Here is a 13,179-nt window from a genome sequence, read left to right as displayed (position 1 = left end):
AATACAGAAACAGAGCAGCCACATACATACACCGGCTGTTTCACATCTAAGTCACGTGACTTTCCAGCTCCTTGGGGCCACCACACGTCCCCCTCTGCCTCTCTTGTCATGTTCACCACACCATGCCATTTCTGTGACCTCCACTTAAGAAACTTCTGAAAGCTAAAGTGATGAGTGAGGACAACAGTGATGATAAAGAAAGGAGGATTTTCACTATGGAAATATTAAAGGAGAGACAACTTCATCTTGAGAATTTCAAGCTTCATACTCCATATTAGGTATGCTTCCACACCTGTTGAGATAAAATTCTTCTGTGGTTTTTATCTCTTTTCCAGACCTTCCAGGTTGTACCTTAACATGTTCAGAAATACCTACCTTGCCCTCTCAGAACTTATGGAATCAACTTAATTTAAATTCATTTTCATTTTCTTGTTTATATAGATATATATAGGAAACTGGATGAATAGGCAGTTAAACATGTAGTTTTAGGGGTGTGTGTGTGTGTGTGTGTGTGTGTGTGTGCCCATTTATCTTCCCAACTGTTGCATTTCTTCATTTCTAAGACATCATTCTCTGAGACAGATCATGAGATTTTGTATGAAGAAAGAAAAATATCACTCAAACTATCACTTGCCATCAACTGTAAAATTCATCCCGATTTCAGAGATGCAAAAATGTGAAAAGAGCTTGATAACTCTTCATTGGTAAAAAAGTTCTTCATATAATCTGTTACAAAATTATCCTTTTTAATGGATTCTGAATAATTGTTGCACTGAAACACTTTGGACTTAATTATTTCAAATATCCATCAAAAATGTCCCCTGAGGGGCGAAAAAGTACAATGCTAAAACGAAGTCTGTACAAACTAAAATATTTACAGATGAAATGATGATGTCTTAGATTCACATCACAAAAATATCTGAGGTGGGCACCATGGGATTGTACAGATAAAATAAGATTGGCTATGGGTTAATAATTGTTCAAGTTGGATTGCAAGGTACAGGAGGGCTTAGTGTACTATTCTCTTAAAATTTCAGAAAAAAAAATTTCTGTCTATAACGTGTTAGTAATAGAACCTCCCATGAATAGGATTGGGTCTTCTTATATGAAAGAGGTTCGTTTTATGCTCATGGTGGTATGTTCCAGATGGAGACTGTAAAAAATATTCCTGGGACTGTGAGTGATGAGGTGAGTGGAAGGTATGGTCATTGCTAGTCCTTCATCTTCTTTCTGAATATCTTATTTTGTTAAAGCTATCTGGGTCTTACCTTTTATTACAGTGAGAGTTGGCTAGTCTTTGTAATTGCTTCTAGCCCCAAAAGCCACCGTGCTACTTTACATCAGTATTTGGTCATCCTCAAAGGATACACAAGGTTGGTATCGAGGATAATTAAAAGCAGCAACAATAGCAATTTAAAATTTAATTGAATGTTCCAGTCACTATGCTAAGTGGCTTACTATGCATGAGTTTATTTCTCATGACAACCCTAACTTGTTAATACTATTATGATTTTATTTTTACCCATGAGGAAACAGACTGAGAAAACTTAAGTGCATTTCCCAAAGCTGGCAAGTGACGGGGCCTGGATCTAACCCTAAGCATGTACTTGAAACCATACTAGGTATTGCCTTCCTTCCTGTAATACTGGATTAAGAGTAATGGAAATCACAGCCTGCTGAGAATCACTTGCAGACAACAACTAAAGACAGGCTCAAGCCAATAATCAGCAGATGCAGATGCGTGAAAAAGAGCACAGGCTCAGGAAAGCAACTCTTGTAGAAACAAATCAAAAGGAACGCAGAAACCTCTCCCAAGTAAATAAACATAGTCCTAGCAGTGGGACAGGCAGAAGAGACCAGCTCATGGATGGTTTCCATTTTCTCCTGAGTCTTTAAATCATTTCAGAGTGCACTCATACTTCATCAAACCTCTCATGCCTGGGTTTAGTTATTCTGTTTACACATCATCTCCTGGGCCTCACACGGTCCTTTTAGACTTCCTCAGCTTGTTCCACTCCATCCAGAATCTTAATGCTCATTAACTATCACGATATGAAGAAATTTTCTTTTATGACTCTGTCCCTGTGGGGCCCTAACTGTCCAACCACTCTTTGTTACAAAATCTAATCATTATTCTCAATCTTGTAGAAGATCTCAAAGATCTCTCCTGCCCAGCAAGGTTAAGTACTACCCTCCTCTCCATATTCACCCACAGGTGCCTCAGTAACATTGAAATAAATAGATCTTTTGGAGTGGAAAGTCTTGAGGTCATCATCTGGATTGGCCCATCATTTGGACTTCAGGGTTTGAGGGTAGTTCAAGGATGGCACGTGTATTCAGAAGCAATGGAAGTCACACCGGGGATGGGACAATGATGAGAAGCTTGTACTAGAGGTAGCACAGGGTTTGGTATAGCATTTTACATTTGCATCCTCCCCTATGCTTCTAACAATGTCACCAAAAATCACATCACCTTCTTTGTCTACACCATATGGAATTTACCATCAACCAAAATCCTAAAGCCTTATTTTACAGGTACAGGTTCTTCCAATGTTTACTTGATCATCTATATTTATGTCAAAGTAAATAATCTTACACTTAACCACTGTTAAATAGTCTAGGTAAATTTAGATCATCATTCTAACCTGTTAAGATGTGTTTGGATTTCGATGATGTCAACACACTAATGTATTAATTCCTTTTGGCTTTATATCCAGAAATCTGTTTAACATACATTTATCCAAGACACTGACAAAAGTATTTATTAGGATAGGACTAAGAACAGAGTTTTTTATAAGCCATCAGACACTCCCCCACCAGTTGCTAAGAAGCACCCTCTAAGTATGTTCATTCAACCAGTTATTAATCTGCTTAATTGCATTAATTCAGCTCATATTTCTTAATCTTGTCTCCAATTATATCATGAAGAAATTACACAATGCCCCACTGAAGTTCATGAACATTTTGTCTGTTGCATTTCCTTGAACTATTGTTTCCTTCTAATTTGGCCAGATTTAATTTGGCTAAAAGCAATTTGACAAAAAGCAATTTGGTCAAGAAGACAATTTTCTTAAAACAATGATCTAGATAAAGAAGAATAATGCCAATCAGTGTGGTTTCAAAGTTGGTCATTTTTGTGTACTATTGGATAGAGTTGCGACCCATTTTGTACTTTATGTATTTTGTCAATATTATGGTTTTTCTCAATAGTTTGATTTTTAAAATTTCTAATTCATTTCCAGCCAGTTGTTCCTATCAAGCATTGCTATTATAATGCAGACTAACTGAAACAATGTAACTGTTCAGCAATTAATTAGAAGAATGCAAATGCCCAACAACTGGTGGATTGTTTTTTAAAAATATGCTAAGTTCCAAATACCATATGGTAGGTAAAATATCACATGTAGTCATAGGAAATACATATGGAAGGCCGTCATACACTAATGTGGAATCATCAATTGACGCTATTAAGTGGGATTATCTTTAAAAATGTGTTCTAGTTTGTATTATAATTTTCCATAATAAGCATGTGTTGCTTAAAAAGTCTAAAATAATACATAAATCACAACTGTAGTCAGTTGTTCAATCACTCTATTCGTTTCAAGTATTTAGCCCCTTTTGTTGGATTCTTGTTCCCTAAGCAAACCTTAATTGTTTAAACACAGTGTAAACAGAACAATTGTTTGAAGATGAATTCTGGAAACTGTAAAAGAGTGTTTAAAGATATTTATAGTGCTGTAAAGCTGTCCCATGCTTCATCACTCATACTTTAACGCATAATGATGGAAGATACTCATTTTTAACTAATCTGTTGTGTTGACTAATTTGCTTTTGACCAAATTACTTTTGGCTAAATACATACTACCATCGACCAAGCCAGTAATACATTAGAGAAAAAAAAAACACGACTATCCCAATGATTTTCTTTTAAGTGAATCTATCCTGGATTCTAGGGATCCACTGGCATCTCCTTTGGATACTCTGCAAACCATTCCTTTAATAACCTATTTTTTAGAATCTTGCCAGCTTGGCAAAGTTTAGCAGTATGTATAAGTTCCTTTTGAAGCTGTCTGAAGACACCAATGGGGGAATAACCTCTTACTTGAAAATAAATGTTGAAGGTGCCTGGGTGGCTCAGTTGGTTAAGTGACTGCCTTCAGCTCAGGTCATGATCCTGGAGTCCTGAGATCGAGTCCCGCATCGGGCTTCCTGCTCGGCAGGGAGTCTGCTTCTCCCTCTGACTCTCCCTGCTCTCATGCTCTCTCTCTATCTCATTCTCTCTCTCAAATAAATAAATAAAATCTTTAAAAAAAAAATGTTGATAAACTCAGTGAGGAGGCTATCCAAGCACTCTGTTCCAAGTACTTTATACTGACCTGTTTCAAGGAAATTGCTCAATTTCTCCACCCTCCCATGTCTCTACCAGTAGGAATTCAAGAATATCACATACATTTAATTTCTCCCACCCATAGTTTTCCCATGCTACTTTCCCTTGACCCACCTGCCTGTTATTACTATTATTTTAAAAATCAGTGTGATCCAGGGGCCACAATTGCTGCTTGGCCCTGCTCTTCCCTCCTGGTCTATACTTTTGGCTGTTTGAGAGGGAAGGTGTATAGGAGTCACCAAAAGCTCCTGTGAGTTGCCAGCGAACCCTTCTTAATCCTTCTAAGTGTGGCTTCCAGGCAAATAGGTGATAGGTTGTACTTTATATGATTTTGCGTAATGTACCATATTACCTAAAACAAAATATTTAAATTATTTTCCATCTTCTCTGTAAAAGGATCCAGTCAGGATCATTAACTTTTAAGTTGTTGCGTTAGCCTTCCTAGGGTTTGTTTAAAATAAAATAAAATAAAATAAAATAAAATAAAATAAAATAAAAAAATTACATCTTTTTTTGTGTACCATGGGATAGAGCAAGTCTATTTGTTCAATAGACTTGCACGCCCGTGGAATCTCAGTGAAAGCCTGTAGAATGACTAAAGGAACTTGCTTCAGATGGGATATGAAATCATCGCAGCTAATTTCCTATTCCTTCAGGCTTTCATTTATTCAGTAAGAAATGAAAAGTAAGAATAACAAAAATAAAGGAAACTATTAGCTCTAGAGACAAATGAGACATTCTTTATATGTGAGTTCTAGAATGGCGGTGATTTCATCAGGGTTTGGCTGTTACAGTGACAGAGAATTCTTATTCCTAGTGCCTAGAATTCTGGTGCCTTTGCCTACCTTTTGGGAACTGCCCTGCAAGCATTCCTATCAGAGTCTGAGCATAACTATGGGGAAAAGACCCAGGGCTGTCAAAGATGAAAAACACAAGAACCTGAGTGAATCTTTCAATGGAGAAATGTCATTTTTGATAAAAGAAAGAGAGAAATCTTGAAAAAAAATTTTTTTTCTGGTCTCTGATTAGGTTATTTTTTCCTGAACTGCCAAAGGCAATATATTTTACCCCTGTTTCCACCATTTTCTTCCCCCACCTCCTTTTTTGTTCTTTTAATTTTTTTAGAACAAGAAAAAGAATTACAAAGAATGGCTGTGATGTAGTGACTGGTTAATGAAGCTAACACACTGCCTAAATATTTATTCTCACGTACGGGGTATTTGGATTGCAAATGTGTAGAAATGTTGTCAAGTTAAAAATAACTCTGTGAGGCAATGGCACACTGGAATGCTAGTCCAAGCCCACTGCTTATCCCTCTGAGACTAGCATCCTGGGTGTCCTGGCTGCACAAAGTAAACAACCTCAGCCTCACTTCCTTAGGAATCTTCACCTTTTTTGCTTGAACTGTTTTAAAAACGTGTGCCGAGACGAGCAAGAAACAGAGCAACAAGAGGAGGAGAAAAATCCTCAGATAGCCCCTCTTGGTTCCAGAGACCCCCACATTGCATGCCTGGCGGGGAAATTTTCTTCCCTCCAGACCAAAGGTAGCTTCAACATTCTGATCCTTGGAGTGAATGAGTACCTCGCCCAAACTGTGTGCAGCTAATCAGTAATGTGGTTCAAAGGGTAGGCTCGTGGAAATACCTGGAGCCAGGTGAGGCAGCTTAGTCCTGGAAGGGAGAAAGCCTGGAGGAGGGGAGATGGCATCTAGGCCAGCCCCCCCATCGCCCCGCCCCCGCTCCTTCAGACTTCAAGTGGGGTGCCCTAGCCCCTCTGGGCCTCATCTCAGCCTGTTGCATCAGGAGGCAATCTGTATCACAGGACTGTGCCTTGGGGGCTGATAGATCAATGTAAACCACTATCCAGAATGAGAAAGACAATAATGAGCAAGAATCTGAATGCTTTGTGTGGATGCTCATTGGTGCTATCCCTGAGGAGGGCACAGGAAGGGGCTTAGGGACCTCAGGGGAAGTTTAAGATGCCCACAGTATCTTAGTCCCTAGGGAAGAGATAAAGGCAAGTAGGAAAGTAGGAGAAACATCTGGACAAAGATTTAAGAGAAAAGAAACGGTGTAAATATAGTGGAGGTCTTTTCCTGAATGGTCTCCAGAACACAGAAAGAAGGTTTAGCATCATTTCTCCCTACAACAGAAATATTTTACAGTGACACCTTCTTAGATATAGATTATTTACAGAGCTAAAAGCAAGGCCTTGGGGTCTGATCAAACTTGAACCAAAACACTAAAAGTTCCTGTAAATTTCTCCAAAAAGATTGGGTTTCATTAACATTAGACACATAACTGTGTTATATACTGTTGAACTTGTTCTGCATCATTTTCTGTCTGACAAACCACTGGCTCTTAGTCTGCACACTGTAATAACTTCCAGCTTCCCAACTTAATTTGCCACAATCACAGGGAACTGGTCTACACACAGCAACACCTGACCGCAGCAGATTTTCGAGGTCTTGCAGAGCAGTGCTAACAAAATTGTGGCAACAAGGGTTGCCCTAACCCCCTCTAACTCCCTCCCGTGCCTTAGCAAGCACCCAGCCACACTTGTGATAAAGACCCACAGACCTGGACTGATATTTGGTTACAATTCCACAGGGCTTTTCTCTCTACAGAATTAATCCTGCACACACACCCATTTTTCAAGTGGCAAAGATAATTCGATCCCGTTTTAAAGGACACTGATTACTCTGAAACCAGAGAGAAAACCCAGCCCATCCTGGACACTTCCACACAAGTTGAAAAGTACAACAAATCGACGTGACTATTTCATTATGGAAGAATTTTTTCTTTTTTTAAGCAATGGCTCTTTTTTTTTTTTTTTTTTTGTCTTTTTAAACCAAAGCTGTGTGCATGTTTCACAGTGAGCTGTTACTCTTAAAGGCAGCAGAAAAGGCAGCATGTTAAAGTCTCACATTAAACAACAAAGTTTCAAGGAACGTCCTCAAATTACATTCACAGTTTCAAAGTTCAAAAATTGTGGCAGAGCGCTGCTTACCTTACAGTCCCAGGTCCCAAGAGGTCTTTGAGTCTAAAGCAGTACATCAAATGGGCAGGATTTATTTTCTCGCATAAAAGTCTAATCTGTCATAGCACCCAGCTCACCGGGAGGAACAAACCTCCTCTTCCTGAACACCAGTGAGGGAACCAGAAGAGTTCATGTGGGAAGTGGCTTCCCTGGGAGCCTGTCACAGTCTGCACATGCTCTCTGTGACGGAGGTGCCGAATCAACCTTGGCGTGAGGCTCACAAAGCACCTCATTGTGAGGTCCTGGCCAAGTCTTGGGGGAAGGAAAAGGTTATAAAAAATGGGCTCTAGCCAATCTGTAGCCAGTTTTGTTGGGATGGGCCTCTCATTCATTAAAAATAGAATTATTTTTCTGTTAGCTTCCCAGGGAACAAGTAAGACTTGTGACAACTCACCAATATGTTGAGATAAGAGGAAAAGCTTATCTCTCAGAACTCTACTCTGCTCCTGGCTTGTGTGAAGGAGGGCTCTGTAGTTAAAGCTCCATCTCACCTCTTAGAAAAGCATCTACTCCTTAAGAACTGACAGGATGTTTTATCGGAAGGAAGTTCACAATTATGGGTGTACAATAATGTGTGCTAACCAGGCCCCAAATGTAAATCTACTGCATCTGTGTCATAAAATCCATCTGTGACATTGACATAATCTCTCAAGTGGGCTTTTCCACATCAAGCTAGCTAGAAGTCATTGTGAAGAGCAAGTACGTGTCCCCTCGTGGGACATAGATGTACAAGGACCAGAAAAACACTTGCTTTTACTTTCACATCCACCTGCTCCAATGTGCCACAGAAAAGAAAAGAGGTATTGGGCGGAAAAAAAAAAAAAAAAAAAACCGTCAAAATAATCAAACCTCTTCAAAATCCATAGGGTAAAACGTGAGCCATGATTACTCTTGGCTTAGAGTTTGATGTCATTTGGCCTTTCTGCAGCCCTTATTAGGACTCCAGCCTGAGCAGTCAATGGTGAGCAGCTGCTTCTGGGCACAAATAAGAGAGAAAGACAACACCTTGAAGTAGACAGTGGGGCAAAGAGACCCATGTTCAAGTTCTGGATCTGGTTATACAACGAGCTCTAAGCCTAGGAAAATCTTGAGGTCTCTCTGGATCTCAGTTTCGTTTTCTGTCAAATGAAGGAGTTGGACTATTAGTTCAGGAATGGAAAAATAAATGCAAAGACTCAAAGTGCAGTTCACTGGGTGGGCTAAGGTGAGGTGGAAAACACAGGTCTCTATTTTGGAAGTAGCTATTATTCCACAATAACTATTCCTAATTTGTTATGGGATGAATTATGTCAAATCTTCTGACTTTTAAAAAGAAGCTAGAAGTTCACATTTTTATGTGAACTCTAAGTTTTGTAAACCTCCTTACTCAAAATGTTTAATGAATACCATGAATACCAAGCAAAATCTATCTGCTGATTAAATTTGCCCTGCAGGCTGCCAATTTGGGACTTACAGACTAGATGATCTTGAGTCTTATCCTGCCAGAAAATGAATAATCCAGGGAAACTGGCCTCTAGAGAAACTTTTCAGCATGTTTAGCAGTCAAGATAGGACTTAAAGAAGAGGCTGCCTGGTACTTCTGTGGTGAAATTGGGGATCCTCACCTCCCTACTTCATAATGGTGACCATGGCTGATGACCTTACATGGCAGATTTTTTTTGGATAGGGCTGGTGTAGCATCCATGAGATCATTAGCATTCTAAGAATCTGATGAGTGAAAAAAGACAGAACCCACACAGGAGAGAGATAAAAAATATTGTTCCAGTAATATAAAAAGCAACCAGATGCAATGCTACCAGTCTTATCTCAAGACTGAAATATTGAAAGTAACAGCAAAAGGTCCAATAGGGCTTATGATAAGTAGCTATGTTTTGTTGAGGGAAAGAAAAGGTTTATTGACTTGCTCAATAAAAGAGAGATGTTGGGGTGCAGGGTTGGAGATGTGTATAAAACAAAGTTGACTAAATAATTCTGTTCTTGGTCAATAGATAAAACTAAAGTCAGGAATACTCAGTCCTCAAGGTCTGACCGGTACAACCCTTCCTGAGCCACTGGATGAGCTCTGACTGGGTGTAGAATCCCTCTTTGTGGATCAGGACTCATCCTTATTGAGAGAGAGGAGTGCTGACTCACCAGGGACGAAGGCCAGAGCCCTGCAAACATGCTCAATAAATATTTGCCCTGCCCGATGAACCCTGGCAAGGAGACTGTGGACCAAAGACCTTTCAAAATGGGTAGGCAAAGCCTTTGATCTTTCAAGACTTGGCTGCAGTCTGAGTCATTTCATCCCAGGGAATTTCCCTTAGCCTCTCAGGCTGCCTTTATTATAAAGTATCCTTTATTTTACTCTTCGTTTAGTACTTAAATTGAATTTTGATTTTTTGTCTACTTGTCTTATTAAACTAATACTCTCTCACTCACTTTTTTATTTCTACAACCTAGCATATCCATGCTTGGCACAGGTAAGGAACTTAGTAAGTATTGGTTGAATGCATTAGTAAATAGAAAACTAATGACTAGGAGAAGTAACATGTACATTATAAATGCAGTGAAATTACAGTGATAAGGCAAGTCTTTGGAAGAAAATTTGGTTTAGATATGTATTTTTACAAGGATTATGTTTTCCCAAATGTATTGCTAATTTTTTTTCAATTTCATTCTATTAAGGATTTTTAGTTTGCATTTGTTCAAAATAATGTTCCTTATTACAGCAGTTACTGCCCTCTGCCATAATCCAAGCTTTCTAAACATTTATGTTTCCTACTACCATCTATGGGAATGTTTTTGGTCAGTAATGAGTGTACAGCTGACAGTCACCATAAACTGGCCACCCTCAAACCTCATGTTGCTTTCACAAATGCAACAGAGGGAGTGAAGGTAATTCACTTCGCTCTGAGCAGTTTCATGGTAACCAATGACAGCAGCAACACATAATGCCACCAGGGCTCAAGAGACCAGGGAGTAGAATGCATGGAAATTACTCTTTTACCATAGCTTTGGTACTAACTGGAGAGAGCCTCCACTGTAAATTTCAAAATAAAATTAAAAATAGAAAATAAAACAAGATTTCAACTGAATTAAATTTGTTTTGACTAAAAGATTCTATGACTATTTGAGAAATTGATGAATACAAAGAAATAAAGGAATGAAGGAAAAGCAATGTAGGTTATTGTTATTCAAGACTGCATGGCTAACCACCCCGACATAGTAGCTTAAAACATCTATTTTATTATCTCTATGGTTCTGTAAATTGGGCGAATCTCCTTATCCATGTAATATTACCTAAGCTGCAATGACCTGGGGGCAGATCATTTGTTTTCTCTTGTCTTTTTTGATAATAGACAATCTAACAGGTGTGAGGTAATATTGTGATTTTGATTTGCATTTCCCTGATGATTAGTGATGTTGATTACCTCTTCCTGTACCTGTTTGCTATTTATATGTCTTCACTGTAGTAAGTCTATTCAGGTTCTTTGCTCATTTTTATTTCTTTATTTTTGCAATTGAGTGGCATGAACTCTTTGTATATATATTTTTTAAGATTTTATTTATTTATTTGACAGAGAGAGATGCAGTGAGAGAGGGAACACAAGCAGGGGGAGTGGGAGAGGGAGAAGCAGGCTTCCCGCGGAGCAGGGAGCCCGCTGCAGGGCTCGATCCCAGGACCCTGGGATCATGACCTGAACCAAAGGCAGCTGCTTAATGACTGAGCCACCCAGGCGCCCCAAACTTTGTATATTTTGAATATTAACCCATTATCAGATACATTGTTTGCACATATTCTCTTCCTCTCCATGATTACTTTTTAATTTTGTTTATAGTTTCCTTTGCTGTATAGAAATATTTTCGGTTGATGTAGTCCCACTTGTTTATTTTTGCTTTTGTTGCCTTTGCTTTTGCTGTCAAATCCAAAAACTTATTGCCAAATGCTGATGTTAAGGAGCTTACCTCTGATGTTTTCTCTAAGAGTTTTATGGTTTTAGTCTTACTTTCAAGTCTTTAATCCATTTTGAGTTGATTATTGTGTATGGTGTAGGATAGGTGTCTAGTTTTATTCTTTAGCATGGAGATGCAGGTGTCCCCTGTTTTTCAAAAGTTCACATTATGCCACTTCACTTTTACAAAAGATCTACATTAGTACTTGTTTTCACTAAAAAAAAAAAAAAAAAAAAAAAAATCCAAAGAGGATTTTTGCCTTTATGAAAAAAAGGTGAAAAGCAAAAGTCGTGTTCAGTATTTGTTTTGCAGCAAGCCCTTGTAGATGCAGCTCATAGCCTGAGCAGTGAGGGTGGCCCCGCCAAGCTCCTTCCCCAGAACTACACTCAGCATGTCAGCATCAAACGGCCATAGCTTTGATCTGTGTCTATCTATGAGCATCTGTGTTTTATCTTGACTTATTTTGTGCATCCATTAGCAAGATGTGTCCTAAGGTATCAGAAAAGCTTAAGAGAAGTTAATTTTGGGGTCTGGGAATACTTGAATTTTTTTTCATATAAATTAATGGTAATTGCTTCTTTGACTTATGCCATTTAGCTTATGAAAAGGTCACAGGAATACTCTACTTCTGGATAACAGAAAACAGGATACAGTTTTCCTAGCACCACTTACTGAAGAGACTTTCCTTTCCCCATTGTATATAGTTAGTTCCTTTGTTAAAATTAATTGACCATATACACATGGGTTTATTTCTGGTCTTTCCATTCTGGTCCATTGATCTATGTGTTTGTGTTTATGCTAATACCATACTGTCTTAATTACTATAGCTTTATCATGTAGTTTGATCAAGAAATGTGATGCCTCCAGCTTTGTTCTTTCTCAAGATTGCTTTGGCTATTTGAGATCTTTTGTGGTCCTAGACAAATTTTGGAATTGTTTTTTCTATTTCCATGAAAAATGCCATTGGAATTTTGATAGAAATTGTATTAAATCTGTAAATTGCTTTGGGTAGTATGGACATTTTGATGATATTAATTTTTCTAATACATAAACATGGGATATCTTTTCATTTATTTTTGTCTCCTTTAATTTCTTTCACCAATGTTTTATAGTTTTCAGCATCCAGATCTTTTATCTCCCTGGTTAAATTTATTCCCAAGTATTTTATTCTTTTTGAAGCTATTGTAAATGGGATTATTTTCTTAATTTCTCTGATAGTCCATTGTTAGTGTATAGAAATGCAACTGACTTTTGCATATTGATTTTATATCCTACAACTTTACTGAATTTGTGTATTAATTCTAACAGGGTTTTTTGTTTTATTGTTGTTTTTGGTGGAGTCTTTAGGGTTTTCTATATATAAGATCATGTCATCTGCAAATTTTACTTCTCACTTTCCAATTTGGATGCCTTTCCATTTTTTTTTTTTTCTTGCCTAATTGCTCTGGCTAGGACTTCTAGTACTATGTCGAATAAAATTGCTGAGAGTGTACATCTTTGTCTTGCTCCTGATCTTAGAAGAAAATCTTTCAGTTTTTCACTAGAGAGTACAATGTTAGCTGCAGGCTAGTCATGTATGGACTTTATTGTGTTGAAGTATGTCCATCTACAGTTGAGAGTTTTTATCAAAAAGATGTTGAATTTTGTCAAATAATTTTTATGTACCTATTGAGATTATCATATGATTTTTATCCTTCATTTTGTTAATGTGATGTATCATATTTATTATTTTGCATGTATTATACCATCCTTGCATCCCAGGGATAAATCCCATTTAATCATGGTGTATGATCCCTTTAATGTATTGTTGAGTTTGG

General features: G+C 38.0%; 1 long non-coding RNA gene across 1 annotated transcript in view; it reads right to left on the bottom strand.

Annotated features, from left to right (window-relative positions):
* LOC118009519 overlaps nt 1-8,169 on the bottom strand; it is an 89,522-nt gene extending 81,353 nt beyond the window's left edge. Inside the window, exon 1 of the long non-coding RNA XR_004678957.1 lies at nt 7,397-8,169. This is a non-coding gene — a long non-coding RNA (uncharacterized LOC118009519). The remainder of the gene's footprint in view (nt 1-7,396) is intronic.
* Nucleotides 8,170-13,179: the final 5,010 nt, after the last annotated feature.

Source organism: Mirounga leonina, unplaced genomic scaffold (genome assembly GCF_011800145.1).
Source record: "Mirounga leonina isolate KUSES-001 unplaced genomic scaffold, KU_Mleo_1.0 Mir_127, whole genome shotgun sequence".
NCBI lineage: Eukaryota > Metazoa > Chordata > Mammalia > Carnivora > Phocidae > Mirounga > Mirounga leonina.
Note: the sequence above shows the minus strand (reverse complement) of the source record. Positions and strands in the feature narration are given on the sequence as shown.